Source organism: Armigeres subalbatus, chromosome 3 (genome assembly GCF_024139115.2).
Source record: "Armigeres subalbatus isolate Guangzhou_Male chromosome 3, GZ_Asu_2, whole genome shotgun sequence".
Lineage (NCBI taxonomy): Eukaryota > Metazoa > Arthropoda > Insecta > Diptera > Culicidae > Armigeres > Armigeres subalbatus.
The window spans coordinates 201,361,490-201,384,337 of NC_085141.1; positions in this window are offsets into that span (position 1 = coordinate 201,361,490).

Sequence of the window (22,848 nt, forward strand, 5' to 3'; positions counted from 1 at the left end):
TTGTTGGCACCCTCAACAATATTTGCATTTTCCAGCAAACATACACTATTTATAAACATAATTTTCTTCCAATCACACAATTTCAAGTCTAAACTTTCATTTAAATAAGTTGTTTGTGCAAAAGTAGCAAGATATGATGAGTTAATCATCGAAATAAATTTGCACTTTCGAAATCCTTGCCATTATTGCATTGCCAAAGAAAGCAGCGCACGAATAGCAAACTGTTACTTACTTTTTTTGGATCGCCTGTTTCTCCTCTTTATTGCGTTTGACACGACAAATTAAGTACGTACACTATTTTTTACACTTTATCACCACTACAAAGAGCAAATTTATGCAATATTTGCTCTATGTTTCACTAAATAAAATCGGGACTGTTCGTTTTCTTTGACAGCAGCACACTTCGGAATAGAGCGAGAGAATGTGTTTGTGAGCATATCAAACACACGCTAAAAAGATACCATGCACAATTCTATGTGATTTGATTTTAGCAAAAATACGAACAAAATATCCGGCGATGGCATTTATTTAAAAAAAGTGTTAAAATTCAAATGTTTCTATTCGGATTTTTACGCAGACCATGGATTATATTAAAAGTGATAGCAACACCGTAGTGTTTTAACCCTTATGTGGCTGACAGGACCGCTTTCCTTTTGCAACTTCAATACTTTCCAAGCTCATCAAAAAAATTATAATCATTCCCGTTCCTACATAGCGCATTTCAACCATAAATAATTGCCTACTTTTAGGGTATTATCTATTATTCAACTGTGAAACGTAGTGTAAGAATGGGGTGGCTGGATAGGACAGTGCTGTCCATTATTCAACATATGAAGACTCACGAGGTGGAATATATTGTTAATATACTATACTGCCAGAACCGACGAGCTTCGCTTTACCTAAAATTGATTAAATATATATTTTTTACATTATTTAAAAGACGTTAAGTATTCGAAATTTGCAAATTTTGGTTTCCATTTTTTAGATTAATTTTCGATTAAAGCAGAAATGTGTACTTCATTTGTATGAGAGTCCCTCTTCCAGTAGAGGAGGGGTCTAATATCATCATAAGAATCTTCATCGTTCGCTAAAACCTCTACATACAAATGTTCATGCCGTTTCCTAGTCTATAAGGGCAGACAGACAAATATTCATTCTTATGTGTATGGATTTGGTTTCACGTAGTTTACGTCAAGCGGTCGTGTCTTGTACACAACCACCATGATTTTTTTTTATAAAACAAACATATCATGTAAGGACCGCAAAGCACAAGTTGTATATTTGAAACAGGTTGATAGACTTTTGCTTACGCGACTCTAAGGCATTACAAAAGACAAAAGATGTAAATCTTGGCAGCGGACAAAAAGCATATAAGTTCCCTTCTCCTAAATGGCAAACATTATTCAAATAGGTTGAAAATGGTAAAAGTAATGAAAATATCAATATCTGGGTACACGGGTACCCTATCTGCCATTCACGTCTGATTTTTGTTGGCTTCATAAGGGTTAAATTTGTTTTACAATGTGTTTAAATGCTTTTGCCTATCTGTGTACATGACATAAAATTTATGCCAAGGCTAAAAATTAATGTTTTGTGTTAAGCCAGTTTTGATAAACAATAAAGTTTGTTCCAAAATTGAGTGAAGCGAGATGAGCGTGCGGCCGATTAATATGAATGAATTTTACTACTGGAGGATATAAACAACCAGCATTTGGCACCAATACATTACCTGTTTTTCACTTCCATGTCTAGTTGCTAAAGGGAGCAAATCCATTGCTGATAATAGAAATTGCTATGCCAATAGAAGAAACGTTGACCTGTTACTTTATAATAAATTTACTGAGTTTGTGGTAAAAGCTGTTATATTTGGTGAACACCAATCATCAAAGAAATAGCATACAAATGTATACCAGTTAAGCTGTGCCTGTGTTTTAGTGTAATTATTAATTATTTTTACCATTCAATTTGGCGAATGTCTTAGACTGCCAAGAATAGGTATTTTCCCCTACATCGTATAAAATCGTAATGGAAAAAAGCTACAAATGGAAAGCACTTAATGCTCATACTTGGCCTATTGATATTATGTTTCGCGAATTTGTCGAATTTCCGCGACGAACATGGAAGCCTATTTAGCTATAACTTGTTTGTGATAGTAGAGTAGAGTGGGGCAAGAGTACGCACTTAGTTTTCAATCGATCATGTGGCCCTTAAATGTGTACTTCATTTGTATGAGAGTCCCTCTTCCAGTAGAGGAGGGGTCTAATATCATCATAAGAATCTTCATCGTTCGCTAAAACCTCTACATACAAATGTTCATGCCGTTTCCTAGTCTATAAGGGCAGACAGACAAATATTCATTCTTATGTGTATGGATTTGGTTTCACGTAGTTTACGTCAAGCGGTCGTGTCTTGTACACAACCACCATGATTTTTTTTATAAAACAAACATCATGTAAGGACCGCAAAGAGCAAGTTGTATATTTGAAACAGGTTGATAGACTTTTGCTTACGCGACTCTAAGGCATTACAAAAGACAAAAGATGTAAATCTTGGCAGCGGACAAAAAGCATATAAGTTCCCTTCTCCTAAATGGCAAACATTATTCAAATAGGTTGAAAATGGTAAAAGTAATGAAAATATCAATATCTGGGTACACGGGTACCCTATCTGCCATTCACGTCTGATTTTTGTTGGCTTCATAAGGGTTAAATTTGTTTTACAATGTGTTTAAATGCTTTTGCCTATCTGTGTACATGACATAAAATTTATGCCAAGGCTAAAAATTAATGTTTTGTGTTAAGCCAGTTTTGATAAACAATAAAGTTTGTTCCAAAATTGAGTGAAGCGAGATGAGCGTGCGGCCGATTAATATGAATGAATTTTACTACTGGAGGATATAAACAACCAGCATTTGGCACCAATACATTACCTGTTTTTCACTTCCATGTCTAGTTGCTAAAGAGAGCAAATCCATTGCTGATAATAGAAATTGCTATGCCAATAGAAGAAACGTTGACCTGTTACTTTATAATAAATTTACTGAGTTTGTGGTAAAAGCTGTTATATTTGGTGAACACCAATCATCAAAGAAAGAGCATACAAATGTATACCAGTTAAGCTGTGCCTGTGTTTTAGTGTAATTATTAATTATTTTTACCATTCAATTTGGCGAATGTCTTAGACTGCCAAGAATAGGTATTTTCCCCTACATCGTATAAAATCGTAATGGAAAAAAGCTACAAATGGAAAGCACTTAATGCTCATACTTGGCCTATTGATATTATGTTTCGCGAATTTGTCGAATTTCCGCGACGAACATGGAAGCCTATTTAGCTATAACTTGTTTGTGATAGTAGAGTAGAGTGGGGCAAGAGTACGCACTTAGTTTTCAATCGATCATGTGGCCCTTATGAAGCAAGCTTCTGCATATCAAATCAGTTTCAATGATTCATATACTCTTCCTTTATGTAACCCAGTGGAAAAAATATTGAAATTATTGAGATTCGTTTTAGTAGAACCCTTATTGCAAGACAAGTGAAAAACGCACTCTTACCCCACCGGTGGGGTAAAAGTGCGCATCGGTGGGGTAAGAGTACGCATTTATACAATCATGTGCTTTAAGTATATATTACCACAGATAAGAGTTAATAACATTTAATTGATGTTTAATGAACAGATATTAGGAAATGTTTAAAGATTACGTAACTCTGAATGAGGGAAGGGGTCCTAGAAATGTGAACTTTCATACGAAAAACCATTGCTTTTTATATATACAAAAAACTACAGAGGTAAAAATATATATCAGGTTTCGCGTGGCGTATACAAAGGCATTTTCCTTAAAGAAAGTCCACCAATCACGTAACGTAAAATTTGGCTATTTAATCACCCCTCCCCCCCCTCATCTTACACTATTTGTATGAATCCTCTAAAAATTATATGGATCGTCACACATCTCGCAACCCCTCCCAGCTAAACGTTGCATAATTTATAAATGTTTCTTTTGATTAAATGAAATTATCATTTAGATGAAATTGTGTTTTCGTACTACACTAGTGGAAATAAGTATAAAGACAAGCTCGGTTTCCATACAAAATGGCCATATTGGGAAGTCAATATCTCGATTCTTAGCGATTCGATTGGGCTGATTTTTTGCCAACAAGCCTAAAATGACTTGAATTTTTATTCAATGATAGTTACATTTATGCATATATTCTGGTTATACGCGTTTCTGTTGGAAATAATTATAAAGACAGTTCCGTTGTATGGAGCTCCATATAAAAAAGTGGTGTCTTTATAATTATTTCCAGATTTTGAGGTCAACATCAACAGAGATGTATAAAATTTACTCAAAGATCGAAAGTTCAAGTTAAAAACAGGTGCCTAGTAAAATTTCAGCCAAATCGAATCGTTACGAATCGAGATATCGATCCTTAATCATGATGAAAATGTATGAAAATCATGCTTGTCTTTATACTTATTTCCGGCGGTATATGTTTAGGTGTACAACAAGTCCTAATACAATTTCATTATTTCGCTTCAGTGCTTTGTTCGCTAAGTCCTTTCTAACACCGAATTACTTCAACTTATCTAAAAACTTGTGATAATTTCAAATTCTGTCCCTTTTCTCTTAGTTGTGGATCTTTACGCTTTGGAAGAAGTCTTATTTCGCCCGGAGATACGGGTTTGACATCATAACTTGAAGATTCATATGCGTACTCTTACCCCACCGGTTCCTGCGTACTTTTACCCCACAGTCCCAAAAATTATTCAAGTAATGGTTTTGACTTCTTGAAAAACCAACCGGATTGGTGTTCTGTACCATAAAGTACTCTATACAATAGGTTATCGAAATGGTATAATGTTCACATGATTGAGCGTATATATGGGAATGAAATACTAGTTGCGGAAATCCAATTATTTTTAGCAAAATGACCAAAAAGTTATCTAACTCCATATCTCCCTTGTTGTTTATTCAAATCGTTTACAATTACACATGATAATAGTTGGCCAAAATACCTGTCAAACTGATGCAGTGCTGCTAGTTTATCTTTTTTTATTACTTCAAAAAATCGAAAACGTACTCTTACCCCACGCGCACTCTTGCCCCACTCTACTCTATATATTAACAATATCAACCGCATCTATCGATATTTACTAGAGTGGGGCGCATTCATATGAAAAAAAAAACGCAAACTTCATTTCATCCAATTAAGCATTACATGAATTGTGATATTGTTGTACGAATTTAATTGTATAGTGTAATTGTTATTATTGTGTATGTATCGTTAAAGTTGTAACAGTTTGTAAATATTTCATCTCATGCATCATTGGGGCTTATAAATCAGCCTGTTGATGTTTTATCAAATAAATAAATAAATAATCCTAGGTAAAACTTCATACTTGATATTCCTTAAGAAAGACATTTATTGCTGTTTTGAGTGAACGTCTCATGAACCATTTGCACCATAGTGGTTTTAAAGTCCTTTGTTTGGCGCCCTTTACTACCATGCGGAATGTTTGCTTTGGTTTTTAGTCCGTTCACTTTATATTGTTTATTTAGAAAAACTAGCTTCAAGTTATTTTAAAATGTATATTCTTACTATGTTTTCGATATATCGCATAGCAAAACTGCTCTGGCTAACAAATCTGAACAAATCCGATGATGTTACTAGCTTTGAGCAAACGGCTTAAAAACCAGACGTGTTGCCGGTAATGCGAGTAAACGGCGCAATTTTTGTTTTAGCTGAAATTTTGTAGATTTCGAATGGTTTTTCAATTAATCTTAATCTGCTGTTATAATATAACTATTTACGTATAGTATTGACATGGTTTTGGCCATGAAATGAGTTTCAAATTCAATAAATTAATTAAATTAGTCATAAAAACTTGAACCTCATTTTTCTCGGTTCAGCATTGTTGGTTTTTCGGCCCTAATCATATGTTGCTCGAGAAAGAGTTTTTTTTTCGCAAAAGGCAGGCGTCCATTTTTCTATCAATTTTATTGCATTCGGCGCATACACTCATCATCAAGATCAAAACGCCAAATAAAACTTGCTGGGCGTCTGTCGCATAAGTCTAAGATCAACTTCAAAACCTTCCGGAGTTCTGGCAAGCTATGAGAGACGGACGAGGACCCTGAAGCTGCTGATCGTTGTCAGAATCCAAGTTCGAAGTTCGGAGAAGACCTCAGCCGTTTCAACGATTTCGCCGTGTTGAGTAACCTTACAGCTGCATCATCCTAAGCACATCCCGCATAGCATCTATCTGCTGATGGAAAATTGGATGGACCTCAACGGTTTGACCGGATTCGGTGAGTTTGTTCCGATATACATTATATTTAGTATGATTTATTCAAATTGATTGGAATAGGGCGGTGTTACTCCATCATATTGGTTTGATATTTCGATAGTGGTGATGTAACTTGCGGTTAGTTACCATGAGCCCCCATACAGACATATTTTCATCCGTCAAATTTTCAACGCAGGCAACAAATTTAGTTATTTTATAAAAATAATGGTTGTCATCCGAAAAGTTTCGCGAGCAGGACCGTTTGCAAATTTAGGCTGCGATAATATGATTGGAAGTGTAAAATGTATACGGAATACGGGTTTTATTGTGTCAAAACTGAGTGCAATTTTAATGTCTTATTTCTGAAACTGTTTGTGACTTTTGGTTGCGATCGCGATCCTTGCGTTTTCTATGCTTCTTTCTATCATTATTTGATGGAGGCAATTGAATAATTTCCAATTTTCACGAATAATTAAAACATGATCCAACTGATACAGTGCAAAAATCATCCCTGTTTTATATATTTGAATGTTTAAAATTAATAATTTCATATAATCCCGTTCTTTTCAGAAGTATGAGATTTTTTTTGTTCAGAGTGAATCATTTATTTGAAAACAGCAGTTTCCGATTATTTATTTTTTTTTTAAATATATTTGGAAACCAGGAAAAATTGCTTTAAAACAAATGGCATAAATTCTTTTGACGTTGTTGACATTGTTCAACGCTCAGCAAACTAAAGGCATAATCAAGCATACAGTGATATTTTATTGAAAATTTATTTGACCGTTGCAAAAAGCATAACATTATCGAAAAAGCACACTTGTTGTAGACAAATATTGGTAATAATTTCAATTTGAAGGATAGGTAATATATTCTATAAAATACAAATTAGTTTATTCTATTAAACAATTTGTTTTTAATATTGCAAATAGCTATTTTCACACAAAAAGTATGCTCGTCTTCAGTTTCTTGTTTTTGACTCGACAAATCAGATTCCAAATGGTAAGAAATGGTAAGATACAACAACTATTTAAAAATATATGTATAATGAATTAAACTAAATACGCGCTGGATTCAAAATATATTATATATATTTTGAATCCGGAAGTTTGATTATGTTACCTTTATCCATTTGATAAACGGTAGCATAACCAGGCGGGGCTTACTGTTAGTGATAGTGACCTCGGAGTGGACATGAAATACCAGGCACTCTGAAATGGGTCACTGGTGCAGTAGAGCTAGCAATTTCTAACTCCCGGATTAAATCTGACTGTTTTAACAGACAGCTTTCTTCCATAACATCACTGCCAGACAGTGGGGGTTAGTTTGTATCAGGGCTGGTAGCAATGAATGCCTTTCAAAATAGTGACTTTAGTGACCAACGATGACGAAAAAGTGACCAAATAGTGACTTTCAATTGCAGAAAAAGTGATTAAATAGTGACTTTTGTATGAAATTTTAAACTGATTTTTATAAATAGAAAAATTGCATTAGCATTGCAAAATAGTGTTTTGAAATCTTTACTGGCCACGCTCATCTTTATGGTAAGGAGGGAAAGGATGGAAGAAAGAGGCCAGGGACTGCGACACTTTCATAAGTACCACGGAGTTGGATATTGAGGATGATATTCGGATGATACTTTCTGTTATCGACGCCCTGATCGGTCATTATTCTCCCTGACGTTGAGAAACATCAAACATCATTGTCATGTGATGAAACTGATGCTGTTCACTATCTTTGTCACCGGAGGGTATTAACGCTCACTAGCAGACGTGGTTCTGATCACATTACTCCTAAATTATGTACACTTTACTTGAGGTTCGCCTTTTGCATTTTAACAAATTCCATTCGTGAAAAAAACATAGTTGACATGAATCGAAAATAACTTCACGATTTTCACAACACACTTGGAAGCATATTTCCCAAATTTAATATATTGCTACCAGATTCACATTTGATTTGGTTGATTATTATGAGCATGATGACCGTGCATTGTGCATTTCATAATTGCTACTCCGTGATTGACCAGAACAATCGCAATTGCACAGGGAACCAATGTATGGAAGCATGAGATTTACTCTCCAACCTCAATGTGCACTTCGTTTCGAGAGCTCTTGTATTTTAAATGGTCGATAAAGGCCCTGATCATGTCCTCATGGTCTATCGGGGATGGGAAGGGATTGATGATGCAATCACTCTCCCACTGCAGGCCGAGAACACATCTGTACTCGCCACGAGTTCATGCGGAATTTCATTGGAATTTGGGGGTAAGGTTTTTATGCCATAGGTTCGTCTTGGTTAACGGATTGCCAATGTGGAACGAAAGGGTGGTGTATGAGTAATTCTCGCTGAGACCGGGCCACTATTTGCACGAGGTTCTTAAAAATGCCTAAATTTATATTTATTTGAAAGCTTTCGGCGAGTATATTAAGGATCCGAGTTGAATTCTTCAGAGATATAAACCCCTCGTTATTTATACACGAAATCATTTTAATGGAGCCCTCGATTTTTGTCAATTTTTGACTCACCAAAACAGTCATAACTCCAACATTTCTCAACCGATCATAAAGATCAGCATATCGTTGGAAAGAGGAAAAGTGTATCCTCAATAATAAAAATAGGGGCAGCCATAGTGAATTAGGCCGCAATCTTGAATTTCTTTTTGAAAACTATTTTTCCGTCTGGTTGGCAACCACCGATTTTGAATATTAATACATCGAAGGAAAGCTTAGTTTATATTGTGCATTGTGTCCAAAAATCTCAGGTGCATGTTTTTTCTATCAAAAGTTATGTACGATTTACCAATACCAGAATTTTTAAATTATTTAATACAATAACTTACTCGTACTAAATTGGACGCCAGAGATACGATCTTTTTCGCTCATATCGGACCGCTAAAACTAGTCAAGATGTAGGTAGAGGATTGAAGATGGAAACGGCATGAAAGCCCAGAGAACATGAAAAATCTATGGAAAGATACAAATGAGAAGAAGTGGAACGGACATGGGATTGAACCCACGACCTTCTGCGTAAAATACCACCAAGCCCGTTTACACATTTGATTTAGATGATCATAATAGACATATTTTGAACTTTTTTACAACAGACAATACAAAAATAGTGACTTTAGTGACTATTTTCCGAAAAATAGTGACTTTAGTGACTATTTTCCGAAAAATAGTTACTTTAGTGACTTTTGGAGACAAATAGTGACTTTTTAGTGACCAGAATCAAAATAGTGACCAAGTCACTAAAAAGTGACTCGCTACCAGGCCTGTTGTATACACACACACTCATCATATGTTGCTCGAGAAATAATACAATATCAAACACGGTTGCTCAAGCCCCGTTGATTTGTCTGTCAGAATTTTGATTTTCAAGCGTAAATATTTTCACGAATTTCAGCAGAAATTTCGTTGGGTATTTGGCAGAATAATTTTGCGTAAACTTTAGTAAAAATTAGTCCGTTAGTTGTGAGTTATTCTCCTTCAATTCTTGTAACAAGTTTCTTTAAGAGCTCATGAATGAGTTCCGTTTTTATTTTATTTTGAGTACTGGAATTTCAGCCAAAATCTCCTAGAATATCTGCAAAAACTTCTCCGAGAATTCCTGCAGAAATTCATTATTCGTGTGCAGATTTATCTCAGCAATTTTGTATTTAACCCTCCGGGAATTCTTACAGAGAAATTTAAATTACAAAGAAATTGACAAAGTGAAAATGGGTGTCCATGTCCTTCAATAGACATATTTTGTGATATTTCAGAATAGATCAAAAATGGCAAAAGGTGGCGTCCCTCTCCTCATAACATTTGTTTACAGAATGCTCAAGAGTAGGGTAAAATGCCCAATAGTGGACCCCCTAGTAGCAGAATTTTGCTCTTCCTGTCTTAAGGAGTAGAAATTTTCAACATATTAATTCTGCTTGATATCTAACAGCAAGCTCTGCATCTCCTCTTCACGATACATACATAAAACACCCAAATACACGACGTTATTCGTTGATATTAACATTTTGAAGTCTAACTGAATTCACCCTATAGTAAACCCCCTGGGGGTCCATAATAGGAAATTGCTTCCCTATAACCGACACTTCATTTGATTTTCATGTCCCGTTTCGGGACGTTCTTCTTTCCTATTATGGACCCCCCAAAATATTCTTATAGTGAACACTTTGTTTTTATTTTCTAAAGAATAGAAAAAAATTATCTAATTTTACTTTTCATAGTATTTCCAATGCATGTAACCAAATCATAGGACTGTAAGGTAGGTTCTCCCGATGGAATTTCATAGCAAAATGTTTACATTGTGCTATAATAATGCAAAACTGGCTGGAGTGTCCACTATTGGGCACTTTACCCTATAATGCATGCCCCGTTCAATAAGGGCTTGGACATATCCGAAAAATAATGTTAATAGCCTTCAAACGTAGGTTTAGGTCTCAACAACAACTAAAACTAAATCCGCGCGAAACCCTAAAATCGTTATGTAAATCCGCGCCTAATACTCGAAATTCTCTAAATCCGCCTATTCGTAACAACCCTGAAGTTGGTGATTCATAGATTAGATTTAGACTAAAGAAACTTCAAGCTTAGATTTCCATTCCATTCTAGTCATAGCATATCTAGTCTTTGCGTCACATATTCAAGAAACGTACCGTGCGATGCGTTCAACAAGCAAATCGATAGGTGAAAAGTATTTGCATTTTTTCTAATCCATTCCTCACATTTCCGACTCCTTTTGATATCTTCGACACCTGTATTGCTGTATTTCACGGATTTGTTTTTCGATATGTACATTGAATTTATTAAAAACCCTTAAGCAAAATATTTCAGATTAGAAAGAAAAAAAAACAGAAACGTGTGCAATGTTTTTTTGCTAATGGATCTCTGTTATGATATTGTTTATTAATTTAATAATATTAAACTAGAATTTCTTTAGAAAAGGGTATTCATGGAACTGTTTTCTCGAAATATCTAAAAAGGAGGACATTTTAGTGCAAAAGAGGACATCTGATTTTTAATGAAAAAGGACATGTCCTCCTTTAGGATACCATATGGTCACCCTAGTGATTCATTCATTTTTTGAAACCTAACCTCACTTTTAATTGCCTACATATAGTTAATTTAAGGCTGTGAACCATTCCACAGATTCGTTTAGCTTTTAGTTAAAGCTTGACATTTCGATGGTTATTTCGCCGTGGTTAAAAATAACCCTGCTCCGGAGCATGGTTATATTTGACAGTTCAATAGTTAAACTTTGTTCGCGAGAAAATTGGCGCCAAATCCATTTCGTTCCGAATAACTACCAATCTGTCAAAACTCAAATGGGTCGGCTTCGGAGTAAAATTTTAACCACGATGGGAAAATAACCATCGAAGTGTCAAATTTTAACTAAAAGTTAAACGAATCGGTGGAATGGTTCACAGCCTAAGTATCACTTATTGGACCCAAATTCAATATAAATTTATAATACTTATTGTCTACTTACGGTTTCCTTCAATCAACTTCACTTTTTTTGAATTTTTCCGCAATATTTTGAAAAAAAAAACTTTGCAATAAAATTAAAATGCGTCGATCGCGTTGTACTTTTTGGTGTCAAAGGCATCTTTGAAAAGCATATTTTTTTCGTTTATAGAATTTTCTGGCATCTGATCAGGCTTCTCTTTCGTGTACTGAAGATAGGTTTTTTTGTAGCATGATGATGATAACAAGTCCTATCCTTGGTGTGCGTTTGAAAGAGAAAACTATATATACTAGAAAGAACGTTTTCGAATCGAGGGGTCGTTTGATGGTTGCAATCCAAGGAGCTAGATTTTACTAAGGTGGCGCAGATCAGCGCTGCGTGCCACTAGTTCTCTCTTTTACTCTCCCACTGATCTTATGCAACGCAAATAGTGACGTCACTATTTGCGTTGCATAAGAACAGCGGGAGAGTGAAAGAGATAACTAGTGGCACGCAATGCTGATCTGCGCCACCTTAGTAAAATCTAGCTCAATGATTGCAATCTGCATTAAAGAATACACAGCACACGGCAAATTTAACCTACACTCCAAATAATTCAAACGTTGTTTCCACCTGAATATTCAGGTACATTTTACGTGCACACGTAGCTGCAAATGCTTCAGAAAATTCAGGTGAAACTTACGTGTCCGGTGAATACTATCCAAAACTCAGGTAGAACTTACCTGATTTTCACGTAGAATGAAAATTCTAACAACAAATCAGGTAAAAGTTACGTGAATTTCAGGTGGAAAAAAATCTACGTACTTTTTCAGGTGGAAACAACGTGCAGATTTTTTTGGGTGTAGGCATATTGTTTTTGTTATTCCTATAGTGGAATAGGCCTTTTCATGTGACACTGCCGGGGCTGCCCCAGCAAAGGAAGGTTACTCTAACTTGACCCTAATATGAGTGTAACCTGTTAGAAAGTTACTCTAATATTCTCACTAACTTTAGGGTAAAATGAGACTAAAATTAGACAGATCTGCAACACTTTTGTTAGGTATGTTTATGTTTGTTGCATGATTTGATCTAACATGTTAGTCTAACTTTAGAGTGAAGTTAGTTATGTTTCGCAGTGGGCGGTTAGGGTATTGTTAGGGTTGTTTGAAAAGAGCTTTTATGCTGATTTATTTACATCCAGCTGTCATTCATGGCAGAATGATTATGTACTTGTGAAAATCGCGAAAATATTGTCTGATTTTCTGAAAATTGCACGCGGTGAACCTTCCTGAAAGGTACCGCCGCGCTCTCTTCACCCCGTTTACTTGATTCTTATGGGTGAATAGCATTGCGGTGTATCGTTTGGCGCGGCCGTACCTTTCGACAGTCATTCGCCGCGTGAAGTTTTGTGCAAGTACCCATTTGGGAACATTACAAACGCCGCGCAGTGTATCATATCCAGAAAATCTGACAATACATAACCAAACTGCCTCGAATGACAATGGGATGTAAATGAAATATCAAACAAGATCAACGGTAAGTTTTTTTTTACATATGTCGAATTCGTTTTTAAAAAGTTCCAACCTAGGTTGGAACCAGTTCCAACCTAAGTGCTGTCAAAGTGTTTTTTTATTCGCTCAGGTTGGAACTAAATAGGTTCGCACTAGTTCCAACCCCAAAGCTGTCGGGTTCGCACTGTGTTGTTTCACGGTTTCTCACCAGGTTCACCAATACAAGTGCACTTCAACTGTCAAAACCATATGGGTGGAATAAACAATCCGAAGGGAAATACAAACCAGAGTGAAAACGAAGCTTTTTGTGCATTTACTAAAGAATGCGCATCGGAAGCCGTTTTATGGAAACTTTTTATTCCCTATGATATTTGTCAACATTTGCATTATATTTAAATTCCCTTAGGACTTTTTTCAGTAATCCCAGGATAATTTGTTTTAAACGGAAATATTATGAGCCTTCGATAATTCAAATTGCAATTTATTCTAAAATTCCCCCATTAATTATTTATTTAAGTCTTATAATTCTTTCAGGTATTCCTCCTTGAAGTCTTGTATGCATTCTATTGCGAATTCTTCCAAGAATGCATTGGAGCAATATTTCAGGCATTCCTTCATAATTTTTTTTCTCCAGAAGTTCATCTGGAAATTCCTCCAAGAGTTCCTACGAAGTTTCTCCAGGAATTCCTTCGGCAGTTTCTCCAGGAATTCCTTCGGAAGTTCCTCCAGGAATTCCTCCCGAAGTTCCTCCAGGAATTCCTCCAGAAGTTAATCCAGGAATCCCACCAGCTATTCCTCCAGGAATTCCCCCGGAAGTTCATCCAGAAATTCCTACGGAAGTTCCTCCAGAAATTCCTCCCGAAGCTCCTCCAGAAATCCATCCGGAAGTTCAGAAGTTCCTCCAGGAATTCCTCCGGAACATCCTTCAGAAGTACCTCCGGAAGTCCCTCCAGAAATTTCTCCGGAAGTTCCTTCGGAAGTTCTTTCAGAAATTCCTCCGGAAATTTTTCCCGAAATTCCATCAGGAATTCCTTCGGATGTTCCTCCAATAATTTTCCCGGATGTTCTTTCGGAAGCTCTTCCAGGAATTGCTCCGGAAGCTCCTCCACGAATTTCTCCGGAGGTATTTCTGGAGGGACTTCCTGAGAAATTTCGAGAGGGACTTCCGAAGGAATTTTTGGAGGGACTTCTGGAGGTATTCCTGGTGGAACTTCTAGAGGAACTTTCGGAATGAATTTCTGGAGGAACCACCGGAGGAACAGCTGGAGCAATTCCTGGAAGACCTTCCGGAGGAATTCCTAGAGGAACTACCGGAGGAATTTCTGGAGGAACTTGCGGAGGAATTTCTGGAGAAACTTGCGGAGGAATTTCTGGAGGAACTTCCTGAAAAATTTTTGGAGGAAGTTCTAGAGGAATTTATGGTGGAACTTCCGGATGGATTTCTGGAGGAGCTTCCGGAGGAACTTCTGGAGGAACTTCCGGAGGAATACCTGGAGGAACAGCTGGTGGGATTCCTGGATGAACTTCCGGAGGAATTCCTGGAGGAACTTCCTGAGAAATTCCTGAAGGAAGTTCTAGAGGAATTCCTGAAGGAATCTCTGGAGGAACTTGCGGAAGATTTCCTGGAGGAATTTCTGGAGGAACTTTCGGAGGAATTCTTTGAGGAACTTCCGGAGGAATCCCTGGAGGAACCACCGGAGGAATACCTGGAGGAAATTCTGGAGGAACTTCCGGAGGAATTCCTGACGGTACTTCTGGAGGAATTCCTAAATGAATTTGAGTAGGATTTCGTGAATGAATTTCCAAATCATATACTGAAGGAACTTCCGGAAGAAGTTTTGAAGTATTTTTGGGAGGAATTTCTGAAGAAATTTTCAAAGGAATTCCTGAAGGAATGTTCCAAAGATTTTCTGAAGGAACTTCCGAAAGAAATTTTTAAGGAACTTCGGAACTTTCATAACGAACTCCCAAGCTCCGAACGTAACTTCAGGAAGAAGAGGAACTTCTGAATAGATTCCTGAAGAAATTTCCGGAGGAATTCCGGAAAGAAACTCCGAGTAAATGCCTGTAAGAACTTGCGGAGGAATTCCTGAAGAAGCGAAAAGGAATAGAGAATCTGGGGTAGATATATCCAACCAAAAGTAAATTTCGTAATTCGCGAAAATCAGAGCGCGTACTTGATCATTTTTATCATGATCTGGTTTGTTGTGGCCCACAAACTGCCAGTGCACTGGTAAAGTCCGGTATGGTGTCGATCATATGTTTCGAATCAAAACAAACACGATGCCACGCACACCACCATATCCAATGACAGATGGAACTGAAAACGTTTTTTTATTCAGGGTTCGGGTTGGCACTGACCCAGGTTTAAAAACGAATTCGACAATAAATTACATTTTCCGGAGATTCCTCCAGAAGTTCCGTCAGAGATTCGTATGAGTTGCTTCGCAGATTCCCCCAGGAATTTTTTCAAAGATTCCTGCAGAAGTTCCTTCGGGGATTCCTCCAGGAATTCCTGGAAGATTTTTCCTCCAGGATATTCTTCTGAGATTCCTCCAGAAAATCCTTAATCCTTAACTGAATTCAGTGGAAGAAAATCCTATAAGATTTCCCTCGGAGATTTCTCCAAGATATAAGATTCCACTTGAAATTCCTGAGGGATCCCTCTAACAGTTCGTTTGGAGATTCCCCCAGGAATTCCTGGAAGATTTTTTTATGAGATCCTTCTGAGATTCCTCCAGGAAATCCATCAGGAGTTGCCTCGGAGATTCCTCCAAGGATTCTCGCGGAGATGCAACCAGAAATTCCTTCGGGGACTCCCACTGGATTCCCCTACGGTCTCCTTGAGAGATTCCTGCAAAAGTTTCTTCGGAGATTCCACAAGAGTTTTTTTCGGAGATTCCTCCGCGGGTTCCTTCGAAGGTTCCTCCAGGAGTTACTTTGGAGTTTGCACCTGTTATTCCTTTAAAGATTTCTGCAGGAATTTCTTCGGAGATTAATCCAGAAGTTCCTTCGGAGATTCCTTCAGAAGTTCCTCCGATGATTCCTACAGGAGCTCATTCGGAGATTCTTCCAGAAGTTATTTTGGATATTTCTCCATCTCTCCTACAGGAAGCCTTACCAAATACCTAAAACAAAACACTTTCAGAAGTTAGTTCCTCTTTCCTGACTATTTGGATCCAATCTTACCACTTAGTGATGATAGTTGCATTGCTGTCTTTCAAATCTTAAAAAAAATGGAATCAGCATAAAAGCTAAAAATGGTTATGTATTCGAGCCGTAACATAACTAACAGACCCTAACCAGGAACTAATAATTTTAGTTAGTTCCTGGTCAAGCACCTTCAATTCCGGAACTAGTTAACATTGCGTTCGCGATAAAGCTAAGAGTTGATTCTTTTAGTCATGTCGAACTCCGACGTAGCTGAATGGTTCCCGACCCAGTGAATTAACACTGCGCTGGAATGAGTGGTGAAAATATGAGGCTATCCAGTGGAATAAGTAAGAAGGTGAATCCGACGGTGAAATAAATTGCTGCAAGCATCCAGTTTTTCAGTAAGAACGACGATATGGAGACCGACGAAATAACGATGATCTAACCACGAGGTGCATTCTAAGCGGTCTTGGCATTATATCCCCCATTGGGACATTGCTGCCTCGAAGCATAGTGTTCATTAAGCATTTCCACAGTTGTTAACTGTGAGGTTTTTAAGCCATTTTTGCATTCGTACATCATGAGGCTAACACGATGATTTATGCTCAGGAAAGTCGAAAAAAATTCCTAGACCGGACCGGACATCGAACCCAGCCACCTTCAGGTCTTGCCCTGGGTCTTGCTTTGTAGCCGCGCAGTAGCTGATCGAGGTATGATAAACCGTGAGAAGTAAAATTCAATAAAAACAAATTCTGATTTATAATTTTCAAATTGAAGAAACAGCTATACGGAATACTTTCTGCCCTTGATGGAAACGATCGATGCAATGAAGGAGGAAAATGATAAAGCTGTCGATGGGAATTATGTACGTTCCAGAGGCAGTTCTGAAGAAGAAGAAACTGGGCAATGCTGTATCGGCTGGAACCACCTGGAACGTTCGTATATAATCAGAATATGGTTTGAAGTTTTATGTCCAAAACCACCCCCCTGGCTACGCCACTGCTCGGAGCAATAATGCTATTAGACAGTTAACAAATAAAAAAAGAAAAGATAGAAAAAAATTATTAAGTTTTATTCTTTGGGCTTCCTTTCATAATTGGTATACAAAACATATCGGGGCTGGATGGCTATAACTCAAGCAAAAGTGTGTCCCACCAAATCTCCTGCAGTAGTTGCTCTGACATACAACTCGGAAATATATCGATATCATGCACGCTGTTGTATTGTCGGCGTAGCACCAAATTATAGTTTTATATGTCAAACTTATTGATGCGTTGTTTAGCGCATCTTTAGTAAACCTGTGCGCCGATTGAAATTTTATCCGCCGCCGTGATAGATCATTTTCAGTCAGCGGCGGCGGCGTGAGCCAGCGTGGTCTAATTTCAAGCGTCAATAATTCTCCGGATTTTTCCAGAAGTACATCAACGGATTCCTCAGAATTTTTTTTCCACTAGTTCGATGGGAAGATCATCAAGAAATACCTCTGGACATTCCTCCAGATATTTCTTCGGACTTCTTCTTCCAGAAGTTCCTCCGAAATCTTCGTCCGGAAGTTCCTCCAAGATTTCGTCCGGAAGTTCCTCCGGGATTTCGTTTTAAAGATCTTCCAGTATTTCATCCGAAAGTTTTTCAAGGATTTCGTCAGAAAGTTTCTTCAGGATTTCGCCCGGAAGTTCCTCCAGGATTTGGTCCGGAAGTTCCTCCACAATTTCTTCCGGAAGTTCGTTCAGTTTTTCGTTCGAAAGCTCTTCCAGGAAATCTTCCGACTGTTCATCCAAAAATTCCTCAGATATCTCTTCCAGGATTTCGACTGGAAGTTCCTCCTGTATTTCGACTGGACGTTCCTGCATGATTTGGTCCGGAAGTCTCTCCAGGTTTTCGTCCGAAAGTTCCTCCAGGATTATGTCCACATATTTCTTCGGCAGTCTCCAGGAAGTTTTTCCATGAATTCTACCGGAAGTTCCTACAGGGTTTCGTCCGAGAGTTTCTCCAGGATTTCGTCCGGAAGTTCATCCAGAATTTTGTCTGGAATTGCGTCGTTCCTCTAGGACTTAGTCTGAGAGTTCCTTCAGGAATTTCCTGAATTCCTCCGGAAGTTCATTTATAAATACCTCAGGAAGTTCTTCCATTATTTCCTCCGGAAGTTCCTCTAGGATTTTGTCTGGGAGATCCTGTAGGATTTCGTTCGGAAGTTCCTCCAGGGTTTCATCGGGAATTTCCTCCAGGATTGCGTCTAGAAGTTCCTTCAGGATTTTAACTGGAATTTCCTCCAAGAAAACACATCACTTCCTCCAGGAAAATTCTTTTAGATTTTTTTCGGGAGTTTCTCCAGGAATCTTTCATAGGTCCTTTTTCGCCTGAAAGCCCCTCCTCCGTAGATGCTTGGAGAAATTCTCCAAACTCCTCCAAAATCCTTTTTATTTTTTTTTTTAGTTCACATATTTCATTGAAGCTATTACGACATGTTTCCGTGACTTTTTCCAGAAATTTAGATTTTTTACGGATATTCCTCTAGAATGTCCACAAGTTTTTCCTTAGGGATTCTCCTGAAATTCTCCCTGGAGATCCTCCATGATTATTATTTTTATTTCAGACTAAGGCCGAAGTGACCTGTGCGGTATGTAAGAGTCTTCTCCATTCGGCTCGGTCCATGGCAACACGTCGCCAGCCACGCAGTCTACGGAGGGTCCGCAAGTCATCTTCCACTTGATCGATCCACCTTGCCCGCTGCGCACCTCGCCTTCTTGTGCCCGTCGGATCGTTGTCGAGAACCATTTTCACCGGGTTATTGTCCGACATTCTGGCTACGTGCCCGGCCCACCGCAGTCGTCCGATTTTCGCGGTGTGAACGATGGATGGTTCTCCCAACAGCTGATGCAACTCGTGATTCATTCGCCTCCTCCATGTACCGTCCGCCATCTGCACCCCACCATAGATGGTACGCAGCACTTTCCTTTCGAAAACTCCGAGTGCGCGTTGGTCCTCCACGAGCATCGTCCAGGTCTCGTGTCCGTAGAGGACTACCGGTCTAATGAGCGTTTTGTAGATGGTCAGTTTGGTACGGCGGCGAACTCTATTCGATCGAAGCGTCTTGCGGAGTCCAAAGTATGCACGATTTCCAGCCACTATACGCCTCCGAATTTTTCTGCTGGTATCATTTTCGGCAGTCACCAGTGAGCCCAAGTACACAAATTCTTCTACCACCTCGATTTCATCACCACCGATGCCAACTCGCGGTAGGTGGCTCACATTGTCTTCTCTTGAACCTCTTCCTATCATGTACTTCGTCTTCGACGTGTTGATGACTAGTCCGATCCGCTTGGCTTCCCTCTTCAGTCTGATGTAGGCTTCCTCCATCTTCTCAAAGTTACGTGCCATAATATCTATGTCGTCGGCGAAGCCAAATAGCTGGACGGACTTATTGAAAATTGTGCCACTCGTGTTAATCCCTGCTCTTCGTATTACCCCTTCCAAAGCGATGTTGAATAGCAGACACGAAAGACTATCACCTTGCCGTAACCCTCTGCGGGTTTCGAAAGGGCTCGAGAATGCCCCTGAAACTCGAACTACGCACATCACCCGATCCATCGTCGCTTTGATCAACCGTGTCAGTTTATCCGGAAATCCGTTTTCGTGCATTAGCTGCCATAGCTGGTCCCGATCGATTGTATCATATGCGGCTTTGAAGTCGATGAATAGATGATGTGTGGGCACGTTGTATTCGCGGCACTTCTGCAGTACTTGGCGAATGGCGAACACCTGGTCCGTGTTGGAGCGTTCGCCCATAAAACCCGCCTGGTACTGCCCCACGAACTCCCTTGCAATTGGTGCTAGTCGACGGCATAAAATTTGGGAGAGTACCTTGTAGGCGGCGTTCAGCAATGTGATTGCGCGGTAGTTGCTACAATCCAGCTTATCGCCCTTTTTGTAGATGGGACACACGACACCTTCCATCCACTCCTGCGGCAAAACTTCCTCCTCCCAAATCTTGGTAATGACCAAGTGCAGCGCTCTAGCCAGTGCCTCACCACCGTGTTTATATAGCTCTCCTGGTAGTTGGTCAACCCCAGTCGCTTTGTTGTTCTACAGCCGGCCAATCTCCTCCTGGATTTCCTGGAGATCCGGGGCCGGTAGAATTATGTCCTGCGCGCGTTCCCCTAGGTCCATCACCATACCGCCATCTTCGTCTGCCACATCGCCATTCAGGTGCTCTTCGTAGTGCTGCTGCCACCTTTGGATCACCTCACGCTCGTTCGTAAGAAGGTTCCCTTTTATGTCCTTGCACATATCAGGCTGTGGCACGTGGCCCTTACGTGAACGGTTCAACTTCTCATAGAACTTTCGTGTGTTATTAGTGCGGTACAGTTGCTCCGTCTCTTCACGGTCTCGATCTTCCTGCTGACGCTTTTTCCTCCGGAAAATCGAGTTTTGTCTGTTCCGCGCATGTTTATATCGTGCCTCATTCGCCCTCGCCCCGGTGTTGCAGCAATCTCGCCCATGCTGCATTCTTCTCTTCTACTAACTGCTCACATTCGCCGTCATACCAGTCGTTTCTCCGATCCGGGGGCACCGTGCCAAGTGCAGCGGTTGCGGTGCTACCAATGGCGGATCGAATATCTCTCCAGCCATCTTCAAGAGACGCTGCGCCTAGCTGCTCTTCCGTTGGGAGTGCCACTTCCAGCTGCTGCGCGTATTCTTGGGCTAGCCTACCGTCTTGTAGCCGCCCAATGTTAAGCCGCGGCGTCCGACTTCGACGCGTGTTGTACACCGTCGAGAGTTTTGAGCGCAGGCAAACTGCAACGAGGTAGTGGTCGGATTCAATATTCGCACTGCGGTAAGTGCGGACGTTCGTGATTACCGTCGATTAGAACGTGGTCGATTTGGTTTTCCGTTTCTTGGTTAGGTGATCTCCATGTGGCCTTGTGGATATTTTTGCGGGGAAAGAAGGTGCTTCGGACTACCATTCCGCGGGAGGCTGCGAAGTTTATGCATCGTTGGCCGTTGTCATTCGATACGGTGTGCAGACTATCCGGTCCGATGACCGGTCTATACATTTCCTCCCTTCCTACCTGCGCGTTCATGTCACCGATGACGATTTTGACGTCCCGCAGTGGGCATCCATCGTATGTCTGCTCCAGCTGTGCGTAGAACGCTTCTTTCTCGTCGTCGGGTCTCCCTTCGTGTGGGCAGTGCACGTTGATGATGCTATAGTTGAAGAAACGGCCTTTAATCCTCAGCTTGCACATCCTTGCGTTGATTGGCTGCCACCCAATCGCGCGTTGGCGCATCTTTCCCAGCACTATGAAGCCGGTTCCCAGCTCGTTGGTGGTGCCACAGCTTTGGTAGAAGGTAGCCGCCCGATGCCCGCTTTTCCACACTTTCTGTCCTGTCCAGCAAATCTCCTGCAGCGCCACGACGTCGAAGTTGCGGGGATGTAATTCATCGTAGATCATCCTGTCGCAACCTGCGAAACCTAGCGACTTGCAGTTCCATGTTCCAAGCTTCCAATCGTGATCCTTTATTCGTCGCCTAGGTCTTTGCCGATTATATCGAGTCGCATTATCTCTTATATTGTTCGTAATTATTGGTTTTCCAGGCGGCTTATTGGGCCTGCGCAAACCTCCTGTCTCGCCGGAGGGCCGTCGTGTCAGGGCTGTTTAGCGTCCCACCTAACACCAGGACTTGGGCTTGTGCGCTTTGAGCGGCACACGGTCGCTTTGGCGGAGCCTACTTGCGGATACATGCAGCTTTTTATAGAGGTTTAACAGGGCCCACTGTCAAACCCCACCACATCCTAGGCAGGCGCAACAACTCGCAGATGGCCTGGGGAGGGATCGTCAAGCCCTTGGACAAAGTCCCTGCTGCCCCCGAATCCTCCATGAATTCTTCCTAAATAACTTCGAGAATTCTCCAGAAATTTCTACTGAACTTCTTTCGAATCTCACATAGAATTTCTAAAGCTACTCTCACCCAAAACCGAAGTTTTTTTTAGGTATACTAATGGACATTCAATGGCGAATTCCTTCAGGAATTAAACCGGAAATCCCTCCAGGTGTTTCCCGAAACGCCGAAACATTACTCCAAGAAGCCCCAGGAGAATAGTTTTGGGATTCTTCAGTTATTTCTTCAGAAAATGTTCTGGAAAATATATATTTGAAGTTCTCCCAGCAGTCTTTACAGAAACATTAACAGAAATTCTTTCCGAAGGTCCCTAATTTTTTGGTCCTTCCACTCAAATTTCGGCCTTGGAAATTCTTCCAAAAATCCTCCTGCCTTCTCTTGCTAGAGTTTCTTCAAGATTTGTTATGGAATTTACTTCAAGAAAACTTCTATATATTCCTCTATAGGTTCTCCAATACTTGCTTTAAAAAATGGTTCGAATTTCTCCCACAAAATTCCTTCACGATGGATTTTTTGTGGATTATTCGAAGGAGTTCCTGAAATATTTTATGGA